Source organism: Rhamphochromis sp. 'chilingali' (genome assembly GCF_963969265.1).
Source record: "Rhamphochromis sp. 'chilingali' genome assembly, chromosome: 19".
Classification (NCBI taxonomy): Eukaryota; Metazoa; Chordata; class Actinopteri; order Cichliformes; family Cichlidae; genus Rhamphochromis; species Rhamphochromis sp. 'chilingali'.
The window spans coordinates 6,472,021-6,482,500 of record NC_137946.1 but is presented as its reverse complement, the minus strand read 5'-3'; positions in this window follow the sequence as shown (position 1 = coordinate 6,482,500).

The window sequence follows — 10,480 nt, the reverse complement described above, 5'->3', positions numbered from 1 at the left end:
GGGATTTTCCTTTTTTGAGGACGGCTTCTTTTACCTGTCACTACGGATGGTCTGTTTATGTTTTGATCAAGAGCCTTTTTTTGGGCAGCTGAAGAGGACAAGTCTATCTTATGGCCAACCTCTGGCTGTATCTTGGTCACATTACCCAGCAAAACCCAGTAAGCAGGTTCATCTGTAACAGTCCTTGTGCCACGATCAAGACTGTTGCTTCTACTTTAAACAGAAGAGCAGCGACATGGCTGCAGTTCTCTGCGACTCCGGCCATACAGCTGCAGTGGGCGACTTCAACCTTCCCTGTGATGCTCACAGTGACCCATGGCTGCAATGCTGGTTCATTCAGTCTTTGAGAGTGCAGCACCTGAAACACACACAGACAAAGTTCATTTAAAGACAAGAACTAATGAGCCATGGCCGACATAAATGTGTTTTATCTACTTTATCATAAATGTAACAAAGTGTTTAGAAAGTTAGCACATACATGTGATTTTTCATTTCTTTATGTGTCCATCGCTGCATGTTATAGTGTAAATCTGTCTGTTCTCTGTCAGAAACCTGCCTGCAGAGAATGAACCTAAAGTATGTAATGCAAGGATGTCATCACTTTAGAGATGGGGAAAGCATAAAGTGACAATTATGAATCACTTAATATGATAAGGAGATTCTGCAGGTCATTAATCAATGTATAAAACTAAAATAAAATGTATTTTTAGTGACACAGGATACAAACATGGAAGCAAGATGTATAATTAGGATTATTTATAATAAATATGAATAAATTAGTGCAATTTCTTTAACCATAAAGAATAACTAAATCCTTCAGGACAATGTCACATCAATGCACTGAACTCACTGTTATCCCTCTAACAGCCTCCACATGTTCTCACTGTAATTTCCCCTCATGAATGAATTTATGCTGCACTAATGTGAATGTTTGCAGGGAAATCAAACGCATTTCACACGCAGTACTCGAGCTGACTTACCTTTGTTTGAATGACGACTTGTACGCGCTGACTCCACAGACAAGGTACGAAAATATGTCAGGCTACGTCAGTAGCGCTAGGTGTTCGGGGTTTCTACTCCACGGCTGTATTTCATACGGGTCCACATTTCCAATGCACGCTATTTTCTGCAAGTACCGCTGCTTCGCCTCTGGACGCAATCGGTCTCTATACAGTTCACTCTCTTTTGAGCTGCTTTTAAGCATCTTTCTTGTAGTCGTCGTTCCAACACAGTGTGTTTTTTTGATTCGTAGACCCCGAAAATGGCGCTGCGCTCCCACAATGCATTGCGGCGTGACGTCAACTCCAAAGCCCTATACTGTGTGTGTGTGTGTGTCGGGGGGGGGGGGGGGGTCAGAGTGTGACCCCATAAAGACTTCCCTAAACCTGCTGGTCTGGAAGTCCAGCAGTTCATCTAAACAAAAGGCATTTAGACTAAAACAGATATAGCTACGTTTATCCTACCATAAAACAATAAAACAAGGTACGACCTCTTCCCATGCTCCCAGGATGTAGGTGTGCATTCCAGTGTGGAATACACACCAAGCCTTTGTAGCCTGCTAAAGATCACACATCCTATCACTACACAATTGATTATACACCTCTAGGCATATATGGTTAAATATTTCTAAGCATAAATGACAATCAACAATACAAAACCTAACACACCCCATCCCACCGAAGCCATATTCCGATCGGGGAGGTATTCAAGTAGAAGCACTAGCTCTGTTTATATTAGAATGGTTATGTCTGAATAGATATGAGCATATTTCAAGTTTAATAGTATTTGCACTGAATTAAGTTACATTTGCTTGTAAGCCTTAAGGATGGATGTCACTTTCATTGCTATGACTGTTTACATTACTGTTTAAGCTGCTGATGTTCTTTGTTGTGATATAATTTTGATAAAATTGTTGATACTGGTACAAACAAGTTACTGTAACTCTTGTAACTTGGTAAAGCTAAAGGGAATGCCATTTGTGATTAATACATTTGGAAAAGAAGTTAATGAGCTCATGTTAAGAAGACAAAATGGGAAAAGAAATTGATTGTTCTGCACTGTTTGTGCAGATTGGTTTTTTGAACTACTAGAAGGATTCTGGAGAACCACTGACGGTGAGAACAGCCCAACTGAGAACCTGGATGATCTTGAAATGGTGTGGCCAGCCATGCGATCGGATTGTGGGATTTGCCTGAGAAACTGATTCAAGCAACCCTGGATTTCAGATAAGCCCTATGCACTACTTTTCCTACCCGGATAATAGGGTTTGCACACTGACAATTCCCCTACAGTACACCTGTTTGGGTTTTCAACGACTTTAAAGGACAATTCAGACTGGACAATTCAAACTTCACAACGGAAACACTTTAATCTGTTTCATTCATTCCAAAGAGCTCTGATACAGTTCAGTATAAATCTTCCATTTGAATGTCTTTATTTTGTTTTGTTTTACATGTATTCACCTTTAAAATGCACTATTAGTGTGCAATTTGGGTTATTGTGTTGTATATGTATATAAATGGTAGAGGTGGGAATCACCATACATCCCACGATACGATATTATCACAATACTTAACGCACGATACGATATTATTGCAATTTTTAAAAATATTTTGCGATATTCAGATTCTGTACATAAAGGTAAACTTTATCAATATTCATTTTATCTAATATCAAAGTCTCACACTCAGTCTTTCTCTCATTTCAGTCAGTTTTATTGTTGACAAACTGAACGGTTTGTATTACAGTTTAGTCCCAACTTAACTGAATGCAACCATCTGGTACAATTATAGCTATTCTGAACTATGCAATTTATGAAAACTATGCAGCCCATTCAGCAACTGAAGAATTTGAAAGTAAATTAAAACAAAATATAATTTTACATTAAATAAAAAAGTTTTAAACTTAATTAAAATAAAACATGTCTTAAATTAAAAGAAGTAAACTGTCATGTTTATTGCTGCCAAAAAACAAGTTAAACACATTTGGACAGTGAAGGAATGTCAGGATTCTTGCTCAGAAAAAGGATCAACAATGCTCTGAGCACAAAAACCTTTTTTGTAACAAAATATTGATTTCTGCTGTCCCTGTATCGATACATTATTAGCAAACAAACTATCACGATACTACACAGTATCGATTTTTTCCCCCACCCCTAATAAATGGTACTGAGACAAAGGTCCCAGTTATTCACTTCCAAGCCAACTCCTTTTGTGAGTCTCCAAAACAAAACCTCATTCTGAACCTAGTAAGATGTCTAGGGTCTCTATTTGAAGTGAGAGTGTACTGGTCCTGAGTAGAGGCGCTACATTAGCTTTAAATTTCCAGTTTATCAAGTACCACTGAGCAGTCCTTACCTTTAAATCTAAACTCTCCTCTTCCTCTCCTGTCCTGTCTTTTTGTTTATCCATCTCTGAGTAAATTTAATCCTCTTTCTTTTCTCTCTGTGAAATACAGCAGCTGGACCTTTAGCTAGCATCACACTGTGACAAACTGCACGCAAACAGTTTGTATGTTTAATGATGTTTTTTTAGCTGATAGAAACATTGCATTTGAAATTACCTGCCACTTAAAAAAAGTCACCCTCTCTATGCTCCCTCCTCTTCAATAGGCCTGCTAGATGCTGAAGTACCACATGCACAACTTATGGACAACTGCAGTCATTCCCATGTTGTGGCAAAAACAAAAGAAAAAACCACAATACCATTCCATTTTTAACCCCTGACATGGCACACATCATCTCTTTTTATGTGGCATCCCCTGGTGATTAATACACGAACAGGACTGCCATTAGTGATATGACATTCGCAAAACCATGGGCTATATAGTGAATCAGAAGAACTAATTCCCATTGAGTGAGAGCCAGCTATCGACTTTTTTTTGTAACAAGGTTTGTTGTGTTTCCATAGTATTTAACTGTCTTCCCACATACATCGCACACCTGGATCTGAGTGACCCAGAGTTCCTGAGTAGTTATGGACTTGTATTATATTAGATGTGTTTTGCTGATGGTGTTGCTGTCCCTCGTTCTCCCTGCTTGCAGGTATGTGTGTGTGGGTGTGTGTGGGTGTGTGGATGCAGGTGTATCTGGGCAGGGTAGCCCCCCCCCCCGCTCCAGCAGGCCGCAGAGAACGGGGGTGTGTGAAGACTCCAAACCTCCCTCCGCCCGCTCATATGTAGTGTTGATGCATGTGTGTTCTAAGGTGCCTTTAAAACCCAGGAGGGCATGGAGCTACCTGCCAGAGAGTAGCAGGTAAATGATAAATGGCCTGTATTTGTATAGCGCTTTTACTAGTCCCCCCTAGGGACCCCAAAGCGCTTTACACACTTTTACACACCCAGTCATCCACCCATTCACACACACATTCACACACTGGTGGAGGGAAGCTACAGTTGTAGCCACAGCTGCCCTGGGCAGACTGACAGAAGCGAGGCTGCCATATCGCGCCATCGGCCCTTCTGGCCAACACCAGTAGGCGGTAGGTGAAGTGTCTTGCCCAAGGACACAACGACCGAGACTGTCCGAGCCGGGGCTCGAACCGGCAACCTTCCGATTACAAGGGGAACTTCCAACTCTTGAGCCACGATCGCCCCTCCTAAGCGCATAGCCCCTCCTGCTAGCCCTCAATGTCTACGTGTATTTAAAATTGAGAGGTGGGCAACGACGCCAGGGGTGAGGTGTACACCCTGATGGGCTTTTGGATTCCGTGTAGCGTGCCCACCCCCAAGATCCTATATGTATGTGTTATGAGAGTGTGAGTAATGTGAATGTCTAAGTTGTGAGATAAAATTGAGGCACAGGCAGCCAGTAGGGGACAGAGGGGGATGCCTCCCCTGCACCCTGGTGACACATCTTTACCGCAAGGCCCTGCATGTCTGGGTGATTGTGGTGGAGCGGGAAGAGGGAGGCAGCTGGAGATGGGGAGGGAAGGAAGGGAGGGGCAAGTGACCCCTCCCTGGGGCCAGCTCCCCCGCTGACCCCAGTAGGCACCCCCATACTCTGCAACCCGCCAGGGAAAGGGGGCCCAGGCCCATCTAGACCGGGGCCCAGTACAGCAGCGCCGCCCGGCCCCACAGAGCCCGGGACAGCCCGCCCGACCCCACCTCAGAGAAAACTGCACCCACCCCGTCAGCCACTCATCATCCAGACTACACAAGACAATAGACGCCCAGATCTTCCTCCACCTCTCCTGTATCTCCCCCTCCTGCAGAGTGAGTTCCTGAAGAGAGGAGAGCTCCTGCAAGATGTAACAACCTCCCCCACCAGTTGAAGAGCCCCCCAGGTGGCTCGATGCACCGGTGGCACCCTGCACCAGGACTGGGCCCCCATACACCCACCCGCCCACAACCCCGGCAACACACCAACCAGGACCCAAGCCCCCGAGGCCCAGCCAGAGCCCCAGCCCAGAGACGAAGCGCCCCCAGAACATCTCGCCAGTCCCGAACCCACCCAGGGGCAGCCAGACTACCAGGTCAGTAACCCACGTCCGTCAGCACAGACCCTCCCCACAGATTATTTTTATTTTTCCAGTTCATGAGGACTGTTTTCTTGGCTATGCATAGGGCAGTGAAAACCATATGGGATACTGTATATTCTTTTCTGTAGTGACATTATCTAAGCTGCCCAACAAACACACTAAAGAGGAAGTTGGAATGTTACATTTCAGACACTTTGATAAGTCTTCACATATCTTGCGCCAAAACTTCTGAACTGGTGGACAGAACCAGAAAGCGTGGATATAATTGTCCAGTGAATTGGTTTGGCAGTGTGAGTAGTTGTTGGTAGACGTAAAACCCATCTTGACATCCGATGACCTGTATAGTGCACTCTATGTAGTATTTTGTATTGAATTAATTGAAGACTGGGATTTCTAATTAGATCAAAGGTCTTTAAGCAGATATGAGACCAGAAGTTTTGGTCTCAGTTAACTGATAAATCCGCTTCCCATTTTGCAATAGGAAGTGATATTGATTCATCTGTTTTAGAAAGCATTCTGTATATTTTGGAAAGTAATTTGGGGGTTTTAAGACTAAGAAATTGAACCACACTTGGTGGTGTTTGTAGTTCAACTTTAACCTGGTTTAAAAAAATTCTTTACTATGGATTTAATTTGTTGATATTCTAAAAATCTTTTCTTGTTGATCCCATATTGTGTAACTAGTCTGTAAAATGAAATACATTCTGTTCCTTCTAATATATGTTCTAAATATTTGATTCCTTTACCACTCCAATCTGAAAAGTTTATCATATTATTGTTTTGTAATATGTCAGGGTTGTTCCAGATAGGTGTACGTTTGCATGGGATTAATGAAGACTTGAGCTGATAAATGGTAGATCTGAAATCTCTAGATTATTGCAAAGTGCTTGTTCTACATCTAGCCAAGGTTCATCTAAGAAGATATGTTTTAGCCATCCTGAGATAAACTGAAGCCTGTTGGCTAAGAAGTAGTGCTGAAGGTTAGGTCTGTGAAGGTTCTCAGTCATCCAGGTCATTGTAGTCAAAGGAGCTTGCAAAGAAAAGCGTCTGGACTTCTTTAAGTTGCTTGAAGATGTTTCACCTCTCATCCGAGAAGCTTCTTCAGTTCTAAGGTCAAATGGTGGGGAATCCCAGATTTAAACCTAGTGGGAGTATGACCCCAAAGAGGGACAAAAAAGACCCCCTGATGATCCTCTAATTGCCTGAGCCAAGGTGTGAAACTGGGTGTGGGTCCCAATCAGCCAGGGTTTCGGGTGAGCTCATTGTGAGACCTGGCCCCACCTTATCATGCGAATTCCTGAGGTCAGATGGCCCAGGATGTGAGTGGGCATTAAGGCGTCTGGGGAGGGAACTCAAAACTGGATTATAGATGGCAGACAGTTGGTGTCGTAATCCACCGCCTCTGTTCAAAGATGGTCGCTCACAGTGGACATAGATGGCTTCTTTCACTCCTCTTTCAAACCATCTGTCCTCTCTGTCCAAAATGTGAACATTGGCATCCTCGAAAGAGTGTCCTTTATCCTTAAGATGCAGATGGACTGGTGAGTCTTGTCCTGTGGAGGTGGCTCTTCTATGTTGTGCCATGCGCTTGTGAAGTGGCTGTTTGGTCTCTCCAATGTAGAGGTCTGAGCATTCCTCGCTGCACTGTACAGCATACACCACATTGTTAAGTCTGTGTTTTGGAGTTTTGTCTTTCGGGTGAACCAGTTTTTGTCTGAGCGTGTTGCTGGGTCTGAAATGCACCGGGATGTCATGCTTGGAGAAAACTCAACTGAGTTTTTTTGATACACTGGCTACATAGGGGATGACAATGTTGTTGCGTCTGTCCTTCTTATCCTCCCTCGCTGGTGTCTGATCTTCTTTTCTGTGCACACCCAGTTTCACACCTTGGCTCAGACGATTAGAGGATCACCAGGGGGTCCTTTTGTCCCTGTTTGGGAGGATACTCCCACTAGGTTTAAATCTGGGACTCCCCACCATTTGACCTTAGAACTGAAGAAGCTTCTCGGATGAGAGGTGAAACGTCTTCAAGCAACTTAAAGAAGTCCAGACGCTTTTCTTTGCAAGCTCCTTTGACTGCTGAAAGTTAGGTAGTTCTAATCCTCCTTTATCCTTGGTCTTTTGTAGTGTTTTTAAGCTTATACGTGGGGGTTTATCTTTCCAAAGGAATTTGGACATGTATGAATCTAGAGATCTGAACCAATCTTGTGGCGGTTTAGTTGGGATCATTGAGAATAAATAATTTATTTTTGGTAAGACCATCATTTTTATAGCAACAACCCTTCCCATGAGTGATATGAGTAAACATTTCCATCTAGCCAGATCGCCTTCTACCTTCTTTAAAAGTGGGATATGGTTTAATTTAGTTAGATCTGCAAGCTTGGGAGAAACATTAATACCTAAATATTTTATATTTCCCAATTGCAGTGGTGTAGAAGAAAAATTATGGAAGGAGCAATTAATCGGAAGGACTGTAGATTTTGACCAGTTAATTGAGTAATCTGATATTCTTGCAAAAGAGTTTATTAATTCAATCACCCCAGAGATATTGGTTTGTGAGTTTTGGAGAAAAAGTAACACATCATCCGCATAAAGGCTGATTTTATGTTCCACGTTCTTGCATTTTATGCCCTTAATTACTGAATTCTGTCTAATTGCTGCTGCTAGTGGTTCAATAAAAATTGCAAACAGTGAAGGGGGGAGTGGGCATCCCTGCCTGGTGCCCCTCAGGAGACATAAGCTGGAGAATGTTTGGTCATTTGTTTTGACACAAGCTGTTGGGGAATTATATAATATTTTTAACCAGTTAATGAAAGAGGATCCAAAACCAAATTTGTGTAAAGTTGCAAATAGAAATTTCCAGTTAACTCTGTCAAATGCTTTTTCTGCATCTAAAGAAAATATTGTAGTTTCAAGGTTTTTACTGTGTGAGTAGTCTATCAAATTAAGTAATCTACGTGTATTTGTTGATGAGTGCCTACCTTTTATGAAACCAGTTTGGTCAGGATGAATTAAGAGGGGGGTTATTTTCTCTAGTCTCTTTGAGAGAGCTTTGCAGATTATATTAAGGTCTACATTTATAAGGGATATTGGACGACAGCTTGAGGGATATACAGGGTCTTTGCCTGGTTTTAGCAGGAGATTAATGTTTGCAGAATTCATATTTGATGGAAGTCTGCCCTTTTCTTTGATTTCCAACAATGTGTCTGTGAAGGTTCTCAGTCATCCAGGTCATCGCAGTCAAAGGAGCTTGCAAAGAAAAGCGTCTGGACTTCTATAAGTTGCTTGAAGACGTTTCACCTCTCATCCGAGAAGCTTCTTCAGTTCTAAGGTCAAATGGTGGAGAGTCCCAGATTTAAACCTAGTGGGCGTAACCCCCCACAGAGGGACAAAAGGACCCCCTGATGATCCTCTAATCGCCTGAGCCAAGGTGTGAAACTGGGCGTGATTGGGACCCACGCCCAGTTTCACACCTTGGCTCACACCTTGGCATTAAGTTAAACAGATGTTTAACTTAATGCAAGTTAGTGTGAGTGGATATGAAAAAGGTGTAGCGGATTCTTATCTGATGTGAAATTAATACAGCCACGGAGTGATATTGGGGTCGCGATGAAGCTGTCCGTCCACGTACAGCCGGTCCACAGCAATGACAGCGCAGGAGCCCTTCTGGGTGAAGCCGCGTTGGATTGGGAAGAGGACCTTGCATCGTTCCAGGATCTCTTTGGGGAACTGGTCATTCACGCTGAAGTCCGTTCCTTTTAATTCCCTGCTTTTCACCTGTTCCTTTTGTTTGAAGTGGCCGAATTTGGCCACAATAGGACGTGGTCTCCCGGTCGCAGCCCTGCATGGGGCCGATGCGATGCACCCTATCAAAGGCGATGTTCTTCACCGTGTTCTCCGGCAGCTTCAAGTGGGTTTTGATTAAGCTTTTTACCGTAGTCTCCGCGTCTTCTCCAGCAGCTTCTGGAATACCAGAAAATACGAGATTATCACGCATGCCACAAGCTTGTAGATCAATAACTGTTTCTTTTATTTTTTTATTTTCTCTATTTAGCTGGGTAACATTGTCTGTGAGACATTTCACCGACTCCCTTAGCATGGCATTTTCAGCAGCGAGCGTTTCCACCTGCTGCCGGCTGAACTCCAGGGATTCTCGCAAGGATTTAAATTCGCGGTGAAGAATCTCCACCAAGGACAGCCTTGCATTGAAACTGGACAATCGTTGGTCGATTGACTCCAGTATGTCGACAATATCTTTGCCGGCTGGCGATGTTGTGCCGGGGGAATCTGCCGGGCGAAGTCTTTTTGACGACAGCGTCGCTTACCTTGTCCGTCACTTCCGTCACTTACCTCTTTCGTCAATTACCTTCTTCAGTTCACTATCCTTGCCAACACCTGTCAGTGGGTCACCAGCTTCCTGACGTATAGGCAACAGCTGGTGAGGCTGAGGAGCATCACATCCCACACACACTGGTTGAACTCCCCCTTCTCTTCTGGCTCTTGGAGTAGGCAGACGCATCTTTCACCCTCTCCTTCCCTTAGCTTCCCTGCTGCTGCTTCTATGTCGTTGTCTTGTCTGACTCTAACCCTGAGAGAGCCTCTCATTCTGGCTCTTGTTCTCTAAAACTAAAGAAGAACTATGGATTTGATAAACTGGTCCCTTAATGCAAATGACACGCTATTCTCGACCAGAAGCCTGGGTTCGGGAGAGCCCGAGTGTCCCGGAAGGACGTTCCCTGCTGGATACACGATGGAAGGGTGGTAGCGTCATCGAGGACATTGAAGACATCTACTTATTCGGAACCATGATAACAGGGTTCTTGCTGTTTGGAGCTGGCTTGGCCCTGGCTTATCGGAAATTGAATAAAGCAGTGACTGCTATTCAAAACCCCACAAGGCTAGCCACTCTGATCGAAACTGTGGGACGAGCAGTGAGTGCTCAGACTGTTCTTACTGAACGAAATATGGGAAAGATCTTGGAGGTGCTCATGGCTCTTAAAAGA